The sequence below is a fragment of the Grus americana genome, chromosome 5, assembly GCF_028858705.1.
Source record: "Grus americana isolate bGruAme1 chromosome 5, bGruAme1.mat, whole genome shotgun sequence".
Classification (NCBI taxonomy): Eukaryota; Metazoa; Chordata; class Aves; order Gruiformes; family Gruidae; genus Grus; species Grus americana.
In genome coordinates, this window is record NC_072856.1 from 13346912 (window position 1) to 13368326 (window position 21415).

General features: G+C 40.9%; 1 long non-coding RNA gene across 3 annotated transcripts in view; it reads left to right on the forward strand.

Moving 5' to 3' along the window:
• LOC129206862 (uncharacterized) overlaps positions 1 to 10442 on the forward strand; it is a 54622-nt gene extending 44180 nt beyond the window's left edge. For 2 of the 3 annotated variants that reach the window (XR_008577301.1, XR_008577300.1), the window contains exons 6-7: positions 5443 to 5680; positions 9623 to 10442. This is a non-coding gene — a long non-coding RNA (uncharacterized LOC129206862). Of the gene's footprint in view, positions 1 to 2104; positions 2187 to 5442; positions 5681 to 9622 lie in introns of all 3 variants that reach the window. The other variant, XR_008577302.1, reaches the window with a different exon arrangement.
• Positions 10443 to 21415: the final 10973 nt, after the last annotated feature.

Genomic DNA, 21415 nt, shown 5'->3' on the forward strand with positions numbered 1-21415 from the left:
TTCCTGTATGTGACCAGCCAGTGTTTTCTATTACAGTAGAGTTGCAAAGAAGCATTTTGGTCTTTTAAAGATCTCTACATTAGCATGGCTGACTTTCACTGCCATTTTAAGGCTTGGGTTGCTGCGTCTCCAGTTCTAAAGGAGACTTTGGCACCCATCTGCCTGTGAGCGGTAGCTCCAACGTTAGATGCTTTGGATCTGCTGTGTGTGAACTGGGTGTGCAGCTGTTCTACTCGTGGACGGTACGTAGTTGAATTTGCTCCACAGGCTCAGTACTCTCCATGCGCGATGCCCAGTGTCCTGGTGTGGTTCTGCTGAATTTCTTGAAAAATGGTTTCAACTAACATGCCTGTTTTCTTGAATAGTGATGAACCTGCTTAGCATTTTTACTACTAAATACATCCCCATCTCCGTCCAGTACTGACAATTCCAATTTATTTATTTAATAACATTTTTGTTTCATGGATGTAAATGATTCATTTTGTCTAAGGAGCGAGTAACACCAGAATGATCATACAAGGTAATGTTAAAGGTCTTTCTCACATTATCGTCGGCGGCCAAGGATAGATGCTTAGAGGATAAGAACAGGAAAAGCATTCAGTACTGGAATATTATGCCAGCCTTCAGTCACTTGTTGCTCAGGGTTTTCTGAACCAAAAAAGAGTGGTGGTAATAAAGCTCAGTTCACTTTTTTCCACTGATTTGTCCAAATGCTTTAAATATATAAAAAAATTTCCTTGTGGCAAAGAATTCCCCAGCTTCAGTAGGTAGACTGTGAAGGAGAGCCTCCCTTGTTGTTCTGTACTTTCTGCCTTCCATCTGCATGTTGCATTTGAAGCCCCAGTTGTCTTATTTGCATTCCCCTGTGCTGCTCATGGCTTTCATGTGTATTACATATTGCAATGTTCAAAGTGGTAGTTAAATGTTTTTCCATTTCCAGTAAAAACCTTAGGTTTCTAGAGGGGTATAAAGAGAAGAAACAGGGACTTAAAGTGACACTGCAGAATTCTTTAACAAATGCTCATTAAGATGTCCGAATCTGGCCTGGTTTTCAGAACTACTGCGCACCTGTGGCGCCCATCTTACTTCAGTGGGAGCTGCAGAAACTCAGTACCATTGAAAACCAGGACACCAGTTTCTACTTCATGCTTGTGCCTTCACAGCCTTTGTGATTTTACAATAGCCAGATGGGGAACGTGAAAGTGCATTATCATGTAGAGAATTCCGCAGTAAAAAAATTAACCCCTTGGTGCCACGTGACACGTGAGCTTCTGCATAGGAGTAAATGCGTTTGGCACCAGAGTCTCCCACCAGGAAAATCCCTACCATCTATACCAAAAATTTATGAAGTCACAAGTCATTCTGTATGATTAAAACTGGCGTTTCGAACATAGGTGCAGCAATTTTATATTCCAGAACAATACTTTAACAATAAAAATTTTAATTGAAAAGTTGCCATGTACTTATAGCTAAACAAATGACCTCAAGCTCAATTGAAGTGAGTGGATACCTCTGGAGGTTTCTGTGTTGTCAGTTTGAGACCATATATAGTTTTGGCCAGGGGCTATGCAAAGGGTTGATGATTAATTATTTACCAGAAATAGTAATTAATGCAGTTCTGTTACTAGTTTTGATTATTCTGATCTTTATACCAGTTAAAACTTTTCCAGACACATCTAACTTTTTACATCTGCTCAAAAGTAAGAGCAAAAACATGGCAGGATAGCAGAATATTTTTAAGTTTCTAAGAAACGCAAAGATTGTATTACCACTACGTGTTGTTTCTGCATAATCTGCAGGAGTATATTACTTATACACTGAGGGTAATATTAATGAAATATAGGGTAAATCTTATTTTGCAATAAATATTTTTATGGATATACCTATCTTGGTTTGATACTGTAATTTCCAATTACTTTAAGCTAGATTTTAAAAAATATGCTCTATTCAATTTTTTCTACCTAATATTATATATTAGGTAATATTATATATTCTATATTTGGTACATAATATTATATTATTAAATATTATATTATTATATATTATTATATAGTATATATTATTAAAATATTATATATTAATGGCAAGTGGTGTTTCCTTTCAGGTAGTGAGGTTTTTTTTCCTTCTTCTTTTCTCTCCTCTACTGATTTTTGTTTTTCTCGGAAGAGCTTTTGAGCCCATTGAAGGTGAGCTCTGGATTAGAATTCTGTATTATTGCTGTGCTTTTTGGTGAAGTTTACAGGTACATGAATGAGCTTGACTGAAGAGTAAAAGCAAGACCCTAAATATAAAATTTATGTGTACAGCATGCCTAAAGCCCAAATCCTCTTGTGCCTGACTTACAGCCCCTGTTCACCAAAAAGCATACACGTGCATTCCTGTCCTGCAACTCATTTAAACATGTTTCCAAAGTTATGTGAGGACTTAAAAAATTTGATCCAATGAAGGACCGAGATGCCTGAGGACACCTAACGATTCTGAGAAGAAATCTGCTTAGAGCTCCTCCTTTACCAAAGCAGCCTCTCAATTTCCCATCTTAAATTTTATCAGCTCTCTGGAGCTGGCTCTTTCCGTGCACCCAGACCTCCCTCCCTTGGCAGCGCTGGGCAGTTCGGAGCTGAGCTACTGCCAAACCAGGGAGTTTCCTGACAGAATGCAGTAAAAATCACGGCTTGCTTTTGGTAACTGGCAGAGGCACAGCTTTTTTGTGCGGCAGCCTAGTGTTCAGACTACTCGCTGAAGATGCAGGAGACCCAGGCTCGATATACAGCATGAACTCGCCTAGAGGCAAAGGCTTGTGCTGGGCGAGAGCACGGCATTGCTTTTTCCTCCCTTGACTGAAGTGATGACATTGGGGTTGGATGGCTTGCGAGAGGATCAGTTTCTGTGATTCTGTAGAGCAGGCATTTGACAAGAACAATAAGGGCTAAAATATGTACTGCACAAGTGCATTTAATACACATACACCTTCACTCTGCACAAAATATGGAGCTTGAAACCACTTCAATGTTTTTGCTGCTAGCAAAATAATGCATTCTTCTGTCATATCTCAAGAAAATAAACAGCAGTTGCAGTCCATGATATTTTTCTGATACGCAGGTTCCCCTTTGTTTATATTATCTGTAATTACTTGTGGGTTTATCACTGTCCTTGTAAGTTTATTCCATCCTAGTCACCTTATGTTTAGATTTTCCATTTCTGTGGCCAGTCTCCTTTTTTAATTGATGGTTGTACTTAAGATTTCTCTGAACTAAATCAAAAGCATTATCTTTAGCTTTCTTCTACATAGAAAAATCAAGAAACCAGGCAAGACAGTTGCTCCTTTTTGCCTTGTCTGTGGTTACATTGGTTTTGTTTTTAAACTCTAAAACCTTTCTGTATGCATCAAGGCTTTCTCTGGCTCTGTCAACTTTCCCCATGGTATCAGAAGAGGTTTTAGTATTTCCAGACATCTTGTTCTTCCGTCTACTGCGTATCATACCTAATTTGAAGGTTCTTCTGTTTACCTCTACAATATTTTAATTGTTTCAGTGGAATGCTTATTTGATTCTGAATGTCCGATAATGAATCAAGAATTTAACAGTTCTGTTTCCTGCTTTCAGTTTACTGGTGTTACCTAAAATCTTTTTTTTCCCCAATACGGTAACTGAATTTTTGTTCCCTAAAATCTAAATCTAAAATACTCAGGACTAATGCTTTGAACATCTCCTGGAAACTGATCACTTCAACCTGTCCCCCTTCTCAGTGTTTTCAAATTGGTGTATGTGCCACTGAGAATAAAGGTGCTCATCAGGCTTGAAGTGTTGTGTGTTAGATGCGTTCCTGGAGAAAATACTTTATTTTCTTTTCCACAAGTAGTTGGTTATCTCTGCATTTTTGTCTTGAAACCTGCTAAAGTTTGCTTCCTAAAAATTGAGCAGAAAAAAGTTGAAGTGTAAACAAAAGAAACAGAAACAACATCGACTGCCAATTAGCAAACCTCCAATCCTTTTACCCGCAGTTGGCACCAAGCGTTGGTGAATTAAACCCAATAGGTGTTCAAATGAGCCAGCACAGATAATTAACTTAAATGGTCCTGTTTTCTTAAAAACTGTCAGGAAATAAACTCCCTCTTCTCTTTTATGTGGTGTACAATTATCTGGCACTCTGTATGGCCTAGATCTTTTAAAAAGGCCTAAACTCAGCCTCTGCTTTTGTGGGTGCAATTCACTGCACACTACATACTTAACTACATAATTGTTCATGCAAAAGAGGTAGTTAAAATGTGTGTCATCAGTTATGCCCACAGTTGTCATAATTGGAGATGTAAATCTGCATCTGCAACACATGAGGTTGGTTTGCAAAATTGAAACTTACCTTTCTAATGGATGTGAGCGTTTATGTCTTGATCATTTGGTACACATGCACATAGCTATCTATTTCAAACAAAGGAAATACTTCCTAAGTACCAGTCCTCATGTAAAAGAAAACAAATAGGAGCTTGAAATAAGAATTGCTAGTCTAATAAGATGGGGAAAGAGCTCGAAAAAATGTCTCATCTGTGACCTCTTTCCTCTGTTGGACCCACTGTGTGACCTCATAAAAAGCCATTATTATCATATTTCTGTTGTTTTTACCAGTCTGTACAGTGCAGATAAAAAAACTATCTAGTAATTCTGTATCATTAATTAATATTAGAAAAAAGTATCTCTGCTGTTACTGGTCTAAGAGCATCAGAAGATTGGTAGTATTAATGTAAAATAGTATCCCTTAAAAATCAGTAACAGGACAACTCTAGTTTTCACAGCTGTGTATAAAGTTTGCATATAGTATGCACTTGCCTTTTTCTCCAAACTTTCAGATACATAACTGCCAGCTTTACTGAATGGCCAAGAGAGTCAAACCAAAATTATTTCAGATCATTCGGTGTGAGCTGAGAGGACAGAAGCCTGAGCAGTTTAAGGAACATTGCTCCTTCTGGACCCATAGATTGTTGCACTACCCATTCCGGATTCGGCTGAGTAAAACGGGAGTGGTGTCTGGGCACATTCACTTGCTCAGTGACGTAAAGAAACACTAATTGATACAGAAACCGGGAGCAGCAGGGGCAGTGGTAAATCTCAGAGCCATTCTCTAACTCTTTGGGTTTTCTTGTTGCTGTTGTAGAGAGATCTAAAATAGCTTTGCAAAATTTTGAGATCCATAGTTGAAGGAGTTCTGGGGAAAAGATCATCTGCTTCCCTCCTGACTGTAGCAAGAATAGTAGTAGTAGTGCTTGCAGGGTTGCTCTTGAAAAGAGCTGACCAGCATTTGGAAAATATTCTCTTTTTTTTTTTGTATCTGACTGTGGATTAAAGTGCAGGGCTTAAAACAAACAGGGCTGCTACCCTGGTGTTATGTTTTTAATAATGGTTCCTAGATTTGTTGAAGTCAAACTTTAATAAAATTTACTGTTATGTCTAGGGTGAAACACATGTTGTCCAGAGACTGTGTCTGGGAGTTAATGAAGGAATGGAATAATAATCTAGACATTGGCAAGGAATGCAGTAGGGAAGAAGAATCAAGTAACCCTGCTACTACATGGCAACAGGATGAAACCAGTGAAGCACAAGAAAGCTCTACCAGTAACAATGGTAACAGAACTTGGTGCAGAAATTGAAACAGAGAATGGGGGCAACAAATCCTCCACATCAGCAAAAAGGTAAGGTTTACAATGAAGCGGATGATAAGTAGAATTGAGAGTAAATTAGGAAATGTTGAGTGTGACCTAGTGCAGAGAAAAATTGCTGATGTCTGTTGAAACATTTTAATGTAGTTTAAGAATGGAAATAAACACTAGGATATAAGGTGAACTCTCCACCACAAAGCTGTCATGTAAGTACTGTGGACTATAACAAACTGTTCTGACTTAGATACCAAGTCCATACCAGGTAATGTCTCCTGTTCATTTTCTTGAGGTGTAGGGGCTATGTGTATGTATGGGATGGGAGAGGGGAGGAGGAACGTGGCAGAAAAATAAATGTAGGACCTTAAGAGAGAGACATTTAGGGGCACTGAAGAGCAATCTTTCAAAAGACAGCCAATTTTTTGTACATACACTCTCTAAATAATACAAGTAGCCATCTTGTGACACTATCTCCAGAGCAGGGCGAAAAGAAAAAGAAATAATTGTTCTTAAACAACAAATGTATAAGCCCCCAATTAATACTGAAGTCCAAAGTTTAACACTTAAGATAGTAATTTGATTTCTTCAGATGATTGCCCAGGATACTGAATTTTCTTTTATAGTGCCTCTCTTCATCCTTCAGCTGAAGCAAGGAAAAACTATAATGCAGATACTAAGGATTCTGTATTAGCTGTGACCTCTAAGGCTCTCAGATTTATCAGTCACAAGGTAGCTTGCTGTGCCGCAGTCTGAAAGCGTCATTGTTACATTGGATGGTTTCTGCTTTCAAAGAGGCTACTTAGCAAGGAATGAGCTCTTGATATGGAGTAATAATGCGTATTTATTACAGCTGAATATTCTTGTATGAATTAAAAGTGAGGGGTCTATATGCAAAAAAGGATTTAAATACACTTTATATGCCAAAATCAAAGATGTAGAAACTCTGCTTTGTGCCACTCTAACTGGAGATACATAAACTGCCATCCTAACTTCCAGGCTCCATGGGCATGAAAGACCTTTCTTTGCCCAGAAATGTCTAGTCTTTAGCCTAGGCCCTTCTAAAGAGCTAGGTCAGGAAGTGTTTATGGAGTGTCATAGGATAGGATTTACAAAAACCATTGAGAACTACTCTTTCTCAGAAATGGGCTTTGAGGAGGTAGAGGTGATTGGTGCACGTAGTGCTACTGCTCTTTTTTATACTAGCTTAGGCATGGAGTACGAGCTGCAGGAGACTTCGGTTTCCTCTTCCTTCAGAGCACACTGACGGCAGGCAGTTCCTCTCTCAGGGAGGACTTTTCTTTAATTTCTTATCATTTTGTATCTCCTCGCACATCACTCATTACTATCAGTTAAAGAACCCTAGCGCTTCTTCCACAGATAGAGGACAAATACTGCACTTTGAATTCCACTGTATGGCCCATATACACACAAGTTACTTGTGATAATGCCTGTGTTGGAATTTGCTTATATTTCCCTTCTCTTCCTCCTCCTTTCCCAATCAAGATAAAAGACAGGACTTGGCACAAATGTTTTAAATAGTGATAGGGGGAAAAAACCGAAATGCCTTTCCATACCCAAAGTGCGACACTGCTGTATGGAGATGATTGCTCCTGCTACTGAGGTGGCAGCTGATCACCATGCCTAGGAGACTTACATGGGATGCCTCCCCAGGAGACCTCTTTCCTTCCAAATCAACCAAACAGGAAGTCACAGCAAAACAGACAAAACCCTAGAATGTAAGATTACTTACTGGATGAGATCATCTAGCTCAGTACTCTCCCTGACAGTGACAACAGGAAATGCTATTTAGGGAGAATACACAAGCCTGGCTATTTCCTCCCATGTAGTACCCTGCCATCCTGAATTGTCCTTAGGGTTGTTAGAAGACACATCCCAACATAATCCTTTTAGTATTCATTATGGACCTGTTGTCAATGAATATGTCTGATTCCTTTTTCAACGTGCTGATACCATCTGCCTCTGCAGCTGCCCGTGGCTGCAAGATCCTGAAATGCATTATTTACCAAGTAAAGAAATAATTTTTTTCCTGTTTCAAACTTATCTCCTACTCAGTTCATCAGATGGCCCTTATTTCTAGAGATACAGGATGTGGCAAACAGCTAACATTCATTATTAAGTAAAATCTCAGTCTTATCCCTTCTCACCAAACTGAAGATCCCAAGACTTTTTAATCTCTTTTTGTGTACTGGTGCTTGATCATTTTGCTTAATTTAATTGCCATTCTTTGTACCTTTTCCAACTCCACCATGTCCTCCTTGAGATGTGGAGACCAGAACTGTGTACAGTGCTAAAGTTGCACAGATGCCAAGGTTTTGTATATTAGGAAAATTGTATGTATTGTCGTCTTCTCAATACCATCTCAGCAAGGTCAAATGTATTTGGCTATCTTGATACCACTGCTTGTCCAGCCACTGACGCCAGACAGCCCTTAGTGATGGCTCCAAGGTTGCTTTCCTGAGTTGTGAGTGTCACTGCCACTTCCAGTTTAGCATTACGTAGACCTGCTTTGGAATATTTTTCCCTAACTGTATCATTTTACTATTTTTCCCCTCTCGTTTTTCCTTTTTTCTTTCTTTCTTTTTTTTTTTTTCTTATTTTCTGAAGTCTGTTTCTCTGTGTTCTGCAATGGAAAAGAAATATGGCTTCACCCAAGGGTAAAAGCATGCGTAGAACATTTCCAGGAGTCTAGCTGTGTAAGAATTTTACAAAGGATAAACATACAGATGTTGTCACTTACCTGGATGGCTCTTTTCCCCCAAATAGAGTCATGTTCAGAATTACTTCACTGATGCTAGTTCTCTAGGGCCTTTTAAAGCCTCCAAAGTGTATCAGCTGATTGCTTCAGCCCCTTCAGTCTCATTTCACGGATTGGCAAGAAAAAAAGTGGCACAACTGTTTTACCGAATGTAACACTTGGAAAGAAGAATACAACCCTCAGGACTTACAGTGTTGCGAGTACCTCATCAAGTGCCCTTGCTAACACTTTATTAAAAGTTTAAATTGAGAGATACAGTAATATGTAATTAAAGACTGTCTGTTTCGTACTTCCCTGGTAAAATACTATTTTGCATTCAGGTAGGAAACACAACGCAGAGGCACCATCCCTTTGAGATGACTGGGGTTTAGACACTTGGGTTTCTACCTATATATTTAGGAGTGTGATTTTAAGCTTCAAAAATATTGGACTACTTCATCTGTTAGTACTGGATATTTTTTGTGTTAGTAGGAGCATTTAGAGATTTGTATTTTTGAAAGTCAAGAAATTGTTATTACACTGAAGTGAAAGGCTTAGCTTTTGAGTAGGAATAAATCATTATTATGATTATTACTAAAATCACTGATTCTTATCAATTAAAGATCTGTACCAAGGAACACCCAGCTGTTTTGCTAGCTTTGTCTTGTTTTCTCAAGAGATAAATCTTATAGTAAAAGTTGGACTTTGTCCCATGAAGACCATTGATCCTATCTTGGCTGAATTTTAACCATGAAACAGACCAGAGAAAGAGATACCAAAGAGCATAATTTTTATAATATAAGATACCATTTTAAATTGTGTTAGAATACTGTGATGAGTTAATATCTGTGATTTTTATTCAGAAGCCTAGTTAGTGCAGATTAAAATAAAGAAAATAGTCATATACAGTCGTTAAAGCAAGAAAGTTCTGTCTCAAAAAGATTGGATTTAAAATTTAAAGGTAAAAATTTTGTCTCTATATACTGTAGGAGAGATTAAAAATTATCTGTTATAATGCAGATCTGTTATTTCTGTATGATCTTATATTTACATATGATAGAGTACAGTAGAGTTACAATAGAATAGTATTTTGTAATTGTTCTCTGTTGCACTACTCTGTTCATATCTGTGTTCTTCCCACCTTTTTTAGTGTGTTTATGAAGTTGTAGGCTTTATTTGATTTTTTTATATATATTTTTTTTTTAAATTGTAATCTCCTGTAGGTAGGCCAGTACCTCCAGTGTCAAATTCAAAGCAGAATCGGAATTGCCAAGAAAAGAAGGGAGAACGGACAAGTCCTTGGTGCCTTCCACCCAGGAACTGGGAAATAAAAGCCTAAAAGTCTGCTGTCTTGCTCGGAACCAAACAGAAATCACAGGACATCCATCAACTCTGAACAACTTAAGAGTAAACAACTATTACTTGTGCTAAAATGAGCAGACTATATAAAGATGGACAAATATATCCTGAAGTGTTTGCCGCTCTACTCTCCTGAACCCTTTAATCAGAAAGCTTTAGTTTTCCTTTAGCACTAAAGAAAATCTAACAGCTGTGTGAACTCCTAACCTGTAAGAGGACATCCGCTGATAGTATTTTTGTCAGAGTATGAATTATAGAATTGTCTAAAAACGTAGGTAATTTATTTGTTCTATACTAATAGGCACCATGCCAGGTAAGCAGTTTGCTTTCACAAATCCATTTTGCTGTGTTTTACTTAGATTTACTTTCTTTACTTTTGTCACAAACATTTGGGGGGTGGGGTGGGAAATGAGGCCAGAATCTGTAACTGCATGCTTTACACTCAGAATATTCTAGGAAATTGCTTATAAATTTGCTTGAGGCATTATAGCACAAGTGCTTTAGTCTATGGAATTTGTTACTGCTATTTTAGGTTGCTGTCAATTGCTTATTTTTAAGCAGAACTTATTCTAAGCTTGACGAATAGGAAATGTATTTTTAAGTACAATGGAATTGCTATGGTTCTCACTACTGAATTTCTGGTGTGTTGATTAAATTCTTTAAATAAAACAGGTGTTAGAGTAATGGCCTTTACAAGTTAATTAATCTTGATTTTCAAAAGGATGAGCTACCATTAAGCTTAGGTTTATTATACATATGCATAAATTGCAATGTGATTTACTGCTCCAAAGACAAAGCCATTCTCTAAGGACAGGTCTTTCCAGTAGACTGGCATTGTGGTACATGATGTGAGCAAAACACACACGCTCCTGGTTGGTTGAAAACATTTCATTAAATATATGTACTTTCTGTGTTATGGCTTATTCAAGCAATTCTGCTGAGAATATCAGTCTGAGGAGACTCCACCTACTTAAATATCTTCTGATCTCCACAATAATCTTGAAATAATCTTGGTTTTATTTAGGTGTGAAGTATTTCTATTACAGGACCAAAATCTTTCTCTGTACATATGTGAAAACTTGGAGAGATCTTATTTACAGTAAACTAAGAAAGAGCTTTTTGACATCATATAATATTAACAGGGTAATATATCACTCATTCTCACTGAAGAACATAGCTATCTGTATAATCAGGCACCTTTTTGGCAGTATTAATCTTCTACTTTCTGTCTTTCAGATCAGATCAAAGTCAAGTCTGTTGAGTAGCTGGGTACAAAAGGTATGTTCTACAAAATGCAGTGAGTGTAAGAAAGTCACAGATTTCTATACTTTTGTGACAGAATTCAGTAAGAGTTTCATTTTAAGCAGGAAGTTGTCCTTTCTTCCTCTTTTTGTTGTGCACTCACACCGTAGCGAAGTCTACTTCACATATGAGCTCTAATAGTCACACTGTTTTTATTTCATGTGTTTCGAATCTTTTACAAAGTCCAGACTGCTTTCTGGTTCTCATGACACCAAAATGTTAGGTCAGATTGTGGCCTGGATAACTATCTCCTCGGCTATTACCCGACACTGCTCGTTCTTTTCATTTAGTGAGACAGTCGCTTGAAGGGCACGTCTGGGTTCGCTATTAAAACAGTGGCTGCATCATTAGCCAGCCTCGTGGCAGTCCTACCCGATCACCGTAGCTGCACAGTGGTAAACTTCTTTCCCTGATGGGGCACAGTATTGAGGGTGCTGCTATTCTGTTATCAGACACACTTTTTTGTAACACGGATAAAATTTTCAGAAGCCCAGCAAACATGCTGACATTTTCTACCACCCCTGCTCTTTTGAACCAAGGAAGCTTGAAAATGCACTACACATCAAAGGGTTATGTCACTTTTACAGCACTAGCAGAACACAGTAAGTATAATTTACCTTTAGAGAGTGAGCTATTTACTTGTCGTGGGTGCATTCTCCTATCCTGAGGTATTAAATCATTTCCCAGCTCTGTCAATCTTAAGATACTTTGGGTAGAGCACACCTTTTGTGGCTGGCTCCTCAACAGACTTGACTTTGATCTCACCTGTTCTGACTTCAGCCTCCTTTCCTCTGCACTCCTGGATCTATTTTGTATGTTGTTCTGTTTTGTCTAGGTACATTTCTATTTCCACAACTCCTCGTGCTTTTTGCCGCACACCAGATGCATGCCCTACGTTGCCCTGCGTAAGTCTCACGTGCGTCCACTGTTGTCCTGACGTATCAGTGCATTTTGATGATGTACGGTGGAGGGCTGTGGGGCTCACAGGAAAGAGGGCAGCAGCCTGTCACATCCACGGCTTGTAACCTGCCTCCTGCCCAAAGCTGTGTCAGGGAAAGAAGGGGGTGAGGAACTGGGATACAGGCTGGATGTATCTCGAAGGCGACATTGCCAGACGGGAAACCTGTTGTGGACGGGAATGGATGGGAGGCGCCACGCAGTCAAGCTTGTGTTGGAATTGCAGAAGAGTAGAACATCATCTTCCCAAAGGCTGGAGAAGAAATTTTCATTATGTCAATGACTCCTAGCGTTAAACCTCTTCTTAAACAAAACAGAGCTCTTACAATAAGCTCCATGGATTTTTAACTTTTCTTCCTTATCCTCTTTTTTTCTTTATGCCTTTTTTCACTCCTTTTCAATACCTACATTTTCTCTGTTGATTTTTTCATTTGTCAAAAGATTTCTTTTCTTCTTCCACAAATCTCTTTCTTGTTACTCCTTTTGATGTGGCTTTTCTCAGTGTTTCCCTTTCAACCCTCAGAGCTTACTTTAGTCTCTTCACTGTATTTGCTACATGGAGGAGTGCTATTGAAAAATTAAAAGTAGATTGCATGGGAATTTCTTATTTCTCCTTTTCCTCTAGAGGCCTGTTTCTCTTCCCTCCTATTTCTACGAAGTTTACCATCCTCAGATGCTTCCTTCCACTACTTCCAAATCGTTTTACTCATCTTTGCCTCTCTTGCTCTGTCCTTCCACTTCATCTTCCCCTTCACTTACTGTTGCTTGATATTTAACTTCTCAGGTAGGGTGAGGATTCGTGGTAACATTCAGCTTGCCATGTTGCGGATAAATACTCCAATGTGTACCTCAGCTTTACTGACAAACACAAACTTTCCGACCGCATCTACATTGGCTTTTTATTCCATTTTTTTTTTCTATTACACACTCAGTAACAGTAGCTAGGTTGGCAGTAGTAACTGTTACAGCCACATTATAACCGCAGTTTTGTATAACCCATTACAGATCAGGTCTGTATGACATTGTAATTTAAATAGCCGTTGCTGGCAGCCTCGCGCTGCTTGTCCTCTTACTACTGCAACCACCAGTAGAGCTGTTCTACTGGGAAATTTCAAGTGTAGATAAAGCTTTAATCAACAGTAATCTGATCCTTTAAAAATGCAACACCAATTCATTTATTTCTCATTTCACATATGAAATTTTAATAGGTACAATCACCCTTAAGGATGTTTCAAATATTAACATTATGCACAATTACAAAACAGAATCTTTTTTCTATATGAAACTATCAGCATCTTTGAATCAAGTAAGTAGTTTTCTGTGCAGACATCAGGTTTACTATCAATCAGAAACTTATTAACAGCTGTGTTAGCCCTAATTAAGTGCAGAGCAATGGCAGACTTTTTAATTAAGTCTTATTTTCCTAAGAGGAGACTGGCGAGTGGTGGTTTTTTTTTTTTTTTTCCTTTTCTTCCCCACCTCTATCCTTATTTACTGTGTAAAGCTTGCTTTAAAAATAACTGGGACACAAGATGGGACCATTGACATGGGGCCAAGACACCAGGAAATATTTCCTTTACAGAATGGCTGTATTTTATTCCTTTGGCTTTGAAAAATAATTTTTTTTTTTTAACTTTTCTGCAGTGTTTTTCATTTGGATTTCTTTTTTAGTTCTCTTTTTGTTTGAAGTGTATTTCCTGCATTGTCAGTATCAGCAGAAGTATTACTGAAATTAATTTTAGTGTATGAATTCATATGAGAGAAAGTGGACATGCGTGACATCATATACACTAAAAAGAGTTCCTTGTTGCCTGAGCAGACCTCTGGGCGAGTACAACAATGTATAAAGTACTTAGCTGTTATGAGAAAGAATGGGCCTCGCAGGTAAGTTGAAAATTAAAAGCTTCTGTGAGTGTTTGATTTTTCTCAGTCCTGAGCAGTGCTGAGTGGTACATGTGTACTCGTGAAGGAGGGGGAGAAGTACCCTGAAAAGTCCCTTAATCTGCACTTTCTACCTGGCACTATTTAAACTGGAGATCTTCTGTAACCACAAACGATCGCTGGATTGTTGCTTTGCTCGGAGTGATGTTGCAGTGCGTACATGTAAGACTAATCTCTTACTGCCTTTGACAGAGTATTGTCAAGCATTAGTATTGTTATTTACCATTACAGGTATAACAATGCCTTTACCTGAGCTGTGTTCAGGTTATATTTTAATGTGAGAGACACGACGACTCGAGGCACATCCTGACCTTGATGCACTGACAGTTTATATCAAGGACTCTGGTGAAATGCTGACCATTTTCATGGGGTAAGGATCTGTCGTGAAATGCTGACCATTTTCATGGGGTAAGGATCTGTCCCTTACAGTTTAAAGAGAGGGTGGATCACCACCTGAGATGAATTTAAAGGTTCACTTCTCAAACCAAACCCAGAGCCCCTGGGTTGGCTTTTGCATTTTTTAGGCAACAGACTGGTTTCCTTTGAGCAATATGTTCAGCAGGAAGAACATGACATGTTCCTGGAAGAAAGCGCTCTGAAGGTGCTTTAAGAAAAACAAAACAAAACCAAAACCAGTTGGGGCAGTCAAGACATTGGCCAGCAAGTTTAAAAGGAGCAGTAGATCACTGGAGCCTAAAAGCCATAAAATGTCATGGTGTCGCCTAGCTAGCCGTAACACTGTGAGCTCTGGGGAACTGGAATTGTCCTTTTCTGAGGGTTTGCAGAGCACTTGTTGCAACCCGAGCTGGCTTGTGCTTAAGGTCAGTAAAATCATAGTAACAGTTGTGGTGGCCAGCAATGGCTTTAAAATGCTATGTCTCAATTACAGCAGGAAATTCAAGTCTAAATATAGCATCTTTTCTTTCATGATCATGAAGGTATGGCCTAATTGTCTGTAATACAGTATGATGGAAGATAAAAGAGCAAGACTATTTAACTCCTGCTTTGCGAAGCAAGCTAGTTAATTTTTTGCAGCTACACTTATTGTGGGATTTCTGTGTTGTTTCCAGCATGGATTCCGGGTTTGTACATTTAGAAGTTTCTGTTTAGTAATCCATGTGTAGTACACTGGTTCATTACAATTGGAGAGCTTAATGAATGACTATTGTTTATAAGTTGCCTGGCTATTAAAACTTAAGCCATATTTGAGTCTAGCTCCAGCTTTGTTTCCAGGGAGAAAGCAACTGAGATAATGCCCAAGCATATTTAAAAAGAGAATAGTTTTTTTTATAATGGTTATGGATCATTTTTATACTTATTTTATCTTGGATACATTGGACCTATATGCTTCAGGAGTGTCCAGGTTTGGTTACTTTTGTTCTCTTACTTTTAATAAAAAGCAGAATAAGCTCATGAATTTCTTCCACTTCTGCTCTGTCTCTCATCCACTCATATTAGGTTCATATTCATAGTGTAAGAAATGTTTATGTACTCTGAAGATTAAATTAAAAAATAACATTTTACTTCTTTTGATGGCAATAGCGATGATAGGTTAAGGTGAGATCCTTGACATCTGAACAGGATGCTCCAAAGTGCTCTGGACAAGGCAGCTGCTTGTGGAGACCTGTGAGGAGTGCTGTTCCTTAGGGGTCGGTACTGGGACCGGCACTGTTCAACATCTTTGTCAGTGACATGGAGAATGGGATCGAGTGCACCCTCAGCAAGTTTGCCGATGACACCAAGCCGTGTGGTGCAGTTGACACGCCGGAGGGAAGGGATGCCATCCGGAGGGACCTTGGCAGGCTGGAGAGGTGGGCCCGTGCAAACCGCATGAAGTTCAACAAGGCCAAGTGCAAGGTCCTGCATGTGGGTCAGGGCAATCGCAAGCACAGCTTCAGGCTGGACAGAGAATGGATTGAAAGCAGCCCTGAGGAGAAGGACTGGGGAGTACTGGTGGATGAGAAGTTCAACAAGAGCCAGCAATGTGTGCTTGCAGCCCAGAAAGCCAACCATGTCCTGGGCTGCATCAAAAGAAGTGTGACCAGCAGTGTGTTGGGTTTGCGTGGCAAGGTTTTGGTAGCGGGGGGGGGCTACAGGGGTGGCTTCTGTGAGAAGCTGCTAGAAGCTCCCCTGTGTCTGATAGAGCCAATGCCAGCCGGCTCTAAGACGGGCCCGCCGCTGGCCAAGGCCAAGCCAATCAGCGCCTCTGTGATAACATATTTAAGAAGAAGAAAAACACTTAGAGGGAGAGCTTTTGCAGCCGGAGAGAGGAGTGAGAAGATGTAAGAAACTCTGCAGACACCAAGGTCAGCGCAGATGGAGGGGGAGGAGGAGCTCCAGGTGCCGGAGCAGAGATCCCCCTGCAGCCCGTGGTGAAGGCCATGGTGAAGCAGGCTGTCCCCCTGCAGCCCATGGAGGAAGGATGAGGGGGTGTAGCGATTCCACCTGCAGCCCGTGGAGGACCCCACGCCGGAGCAGGTGGAGGCACCTGAAGGAAGCTGCGGCCCGTGGGAAGCCCACGCTGGAGCAAGTTCCAGGCCGGACCGGTAGACCCGTGAAGAGGGGAGCCCACGCCAGGGCAGGTTTGCTGGCAGGACTTGTGACCCCGTGGGGGACCCCACGCTGGAGCAGTCTGCTCCTGAAGGTCTGCACCCCGTGAGAGGGACTCCATGTTGGAGCAGGGGAACGATGAGAGGAGTCCTCCCCCTGAGGATGAAGAAGCGGCAGAAACACCGTGAGATGAACTGACCGTAACCCCCATTCCCCGTCCCCCTGTGCCGCTGAGGGGGGGAAGGTTGAAGCCGGGAGTGAAGTTGAGCCCGAGAAGATGGGAGGGGTGGGGGGAAGTGTTTTAAGAGTTGATTTTATTTTCTCATTCCTCTACTCTGTTTTGCCTAGTAATAAATTAGATGAATTCCCTCTCTAAGTTCGGTCTGTTTTGCTCGTGACGATAATTAGTGAGTGATCTCTCCCTGTCCTTATCTCAACCTACAAGCAGGTCGAGGGAGGTGGTTCTTCCCATCTTCTTCACTCTCTTGAGACCCTGCCTGGAGACGTTGTGGATCCTCCTCCTTCCCCTCCCACCCTGGAAGTGTTCAAGGCCAAGTTGGATGGGACTTTGAGCAACCTGGTCTAGTGGAAGGTGTTCCTACCCATGGTAGGGAGGTTGTATCTTTAAATTCTCTTCCAACCCAAACCATTCTATGATTCCTATGATTTTATGACCAAACCTGTGCTAGCAGCTGCTGTTTGGTAAGGTGTACTGGAGTAACCAGTGCAAGAGGAAGGACTTTTTTTGGAAGAAGGACTGGAGTTTGCATGAGCGTATGGCTTTGCTGGAAGTGAGTTCAAGGTAGTACCCTCTTCCTGGGTTTGTCCCCTATTTGGTTTACCTGAGGCCTTAGAAGGGACTTTTTAAAAACAGCTAGTACTGTAAGATTCCTGAAGCTTCTGCCCCTTTTCCATCTAAAATACCTGCTTTCCAAAGGTGGAAGTTTGTTGTGGTAACTCCTGGATTGCTAAGAGCTCTACAACACTCAGCTAGGGCTACTCTCCTACGTCCAGTGAGGAGTTTTAGCTGCTGGAGTTACTTTGCTTTTATGTCCTAATTAAACATATTAATGACCACTATAAATGACACAGTGTTTATCCAAAACTACTGTTTTCTGGCAAAATTTGAATTTAATGTAGACGTAAGGTTTAATTAAAATATGTGCTAAAAGTGAATTTATCTTTCATGTTGATACTGTGAAGAAGTGCAGCATAGCTTATCATGGCTATGCTTACAATCTGCAAGAAAAACAGAAAGGTATTGTGCAAACATTACTATATCCCAATTCAGAGTCTGCAAATAGAAGATGGTGATTAAAAAAATAATTACTCCCTTCCTATAAGTAAGTGGTTTGCTAATTATCTATAAAGATACAAGGATAGGGCAGTCATAATCTAAGTGTGACTGTCTGTTGAAGAATGCATTATGGAGTTGTTGAAGGCTTCTTAGCATTAACTAGGAAATGTTTTGGAAAAGATGGTGCATCACTACATCCTAACAAAGAAAAGGAGAATATGGGGCGAACGATCAGGGAGAGAAAACAGCAGCACAAGGGTGACTGCTGTTACAGGTATCCAGTAAGGAAAGAAGACAGCACCTATGTGGAATGAGGAAAGTCAGCAAGAACATCTTTGAAAGAGATAAAAGGACTCCCATCTCCCTTTTCTCCCTTTATTTATTCAGTGAATTTCAGTGCTTGCAGAAAGCACCTGGTTGACAGCTCTGCACCTTGTAGTCCTTGGTTTATTCCCAGCAGGGTATACAGTACAGACGTCTACCGCGCCACTTTCCCCTGTTTGCTCTCCTGACGGGTAAGGTGGGGTATGCTTTTATTGCCAAGGTGTGGTCAGTCACGGGCCTGTCTGACCACTTCTGGAGCAGTGTGAGTACAGGCTGGGGGGTCTGGCAGGCTCGGAGGCTGGACTAAAATGAGGCAGCTAATGCTGTTACTGCCCCAGCCATCATCCCTACCCTTTGGTGGATGTTGCCACCCCTGAGGCAGTGATGTCTAATCCACTCATGAATCAATTATTGAACTGTCGCATTTTTCAGCCTGGCCTATTAAATTAAACTGACATCAGTCTCATCTCACAAAGACATTAGATAGTGATGAATTTCAGGTACTGTTAACCTGGTTTTGAATTGGCCAGCTAGAGACAGACAGATTCATTTTTCATTCCAGCTGCCAGAACCACTGTCAGGTTCTATCTTGCTGTTGCTGTTGTGGTTTGCTGATCAATGGGAGGCCTTCCTTGCTGACTCCTGAGAGGGGGCAATTTCATAAGGAGAAAGGGAGTGTAAGAAAGCCAGAAAGGTCAAAACCTGACTGTTTTGGTTTTTTTTTTTTTTCTGTCTTTGTTAGAATTGTGAGGAAGAGAGTGCATATGTAAACAGTGAGATTGGCTGGCTGGTTAAAAAAGCTCCACTGGAAGAAAAAAACACAATACTGCCTACATGGACTTAAAAAGGTACTGTGTGGAATTAATCCAATTCATATCAGGGGAGCTTACATCTGTGGAAAAATGGAAAAGAAATATTCTGTATTGCCAACAGCGTTTCTTTATAGCTACACATACCCACGATACACCTAACGTGTCTAGGCCCTGCTTGCTCTTTGCTGTACTTCCATTCACTGGGTGCACCTGCTAAGGAAGCTGTGGAAACCTTTTTACTGCGGCTTGCTAGATGAGCTGAACCTGCACACGTTTGGCTTTGTCTGTACTCATTTTCTTCCTGGATTCTGGTTTTATTGGTAACTGAAACAAAAATGTGTTCAATCGGAGGTTGACTGCTCCTACAGTTTATCCTGTTTTCTCCACCCAGGACTTAAGGGTAATTGGTAATTGTTGGTGTGCTTCATTTTGACTCCTCATGGCAAGATGAAGCCATGAGAGACCTGTTACATACGGCCATGCATGTCCAGAAGGGCAGCGCCCTGGTTCACAAAGCGGGATGCTGACCTGTGCCAATGCCACATAAAGCCTGTGTTTGGGAGTGCATTTCTCTTCAAATGCACTTCTCTTTTTCACAGTGAAACAAAAAATTCAACAAGGAAATCCCGGCAGATATTTCCTGCCTGCTGGAGCTGTGGATTCATTCCTATTAATGGAACTCTTAATTGACTGCTCTAGAGCAGCTATAAAAATTGATTAGATGCATATGAGGAAATAAACATGGGTCAGGCTGTAGTGGCGCGATGATATGAATTTGATGACCTATTAGGACATTTTTGTGTCTAACAAAGGAATTTTTAAATAAACATTAAACACTTGACCCAAACTCTGCCCTCTAGCACTTCTGTCAGTCTAATAAATGTATAATGAAAGCAAATATTCGGTATAGCAAAAGAATCATGGAATCATAGAATGGTTTGGGTTGGAAGGGACCTCAAAGGTCATCTAGTTCCAACCCCCCTGGCATGGGCAGGGACACTCTCCGCTAGACCAGGTTGCCCAAAGCCTCATCCAACCTGGCCTTGAACACTTCCGGGGGGAGGAGCATCTGCAACTTCTCTGGGCAACCTGTTCCAGTGCCTCACCACCCTCACAGGGAAGAATTTCCTCCTAATATCTAATCTAACTCTCCCCTCCTTCAGCTTAAACCCATTAACCCTTGTCCTATCACTCCATGCCCTTGTAAACAGTCCCTCTCCAGCTTTCTTGTAGGCCCCCTTTAGGTACTGGAAGGTTGCTATGAGGTCTCCCTGGTGCCTTCTCTTGTCCAGGCTGAACAGACCCAACTCTCTCAGCCTGTCCTCATAGGAGAGGTGCTCCAGCCCTCTGATCATCTTTGTGGCCCTGCTCTGGACTCGCTCCAACAGGTCCATGTCCTTCTTGTACTGGGCCCCCCAGAGCTGGATGCAGTACTCCAGGTGGGGTCTCACAAGAGCGGAGAGGGAGAATCACCTCCCTCGACCTGCTGGTCACACTTCTTTTGATGCAGCCCAGGACATGGTTGGCTTTCTGGGCTGCAAGCACACATTGCTGGCTCTTGTTGAACTTCTCATCCACCAGTACTCCCCAGTCCTTCTCCTCAGGGCTGCTTTCAATCCATTCTCTGTCCAGCCTGAAGCTGTGCTTGCGATTGCCCTGACCCACGTGCAGGACCTTGCACTTGGCCTTGTTGAACTTCATGCGGTTTGCACGGGCCCACCTCTCCAGCCTGCCAAGGTCCCTCCGGATGGCATCCCTTCCCTCCGGCGTGTCAACTGCACCACACGGCTTGGTGTTGTCGGCAAACTTGCTGAGGGTGCACTCGATCCCATTCTCCATGTCACTGACAAAGATGTTGAACAGTGCCGGTCCCAGTACCGACCCCTAAGGAACGGCACTCCTCACAGGTCTCCAGTTGGACATCCCATTTTTTAAGTCTTATTCCTGTATATCTATAAGAGACTAGGTTACCTGACATGTAAAACATCTATAAATTTTAAGTGAGGTCAGATTTGTAAAGCTTTTTAGTTGTTCTTTCATTTTAATGTGACCAAGAATGTCCTCTAGCTCACTCTATTTACTAAGAAATTAAAAAATAGCAAATTGCACATCACCACATGCCATATGTCCATTCCTCTCCTGGGTTCTGCTCTACAGCAATGTTAATTGACTTGCCTAAACCCTCTTCTCCTGAGTTGTGACCACTTCTGATGAAACAATCAACAACGCTGCTGAGCAGAATACAGAATAAAAAAACAAAGCATAACATTGAGCCACATTAAGAATAAATTTATTTCTGCATAATGAAGATAAAACTGAAGTACTGGCATATAACCTATGCTTTCCAAGGTAGAATCTTCAGCTTTGGGTGCCCACTTGAAAAGCTGGGTTTTCAGGCTCAGCATTGCCTGTAATTCAGAGACTTTTTAAAGGCACTTTATATTGAGGAAATGAAATCATTAATGAGTAGAAAA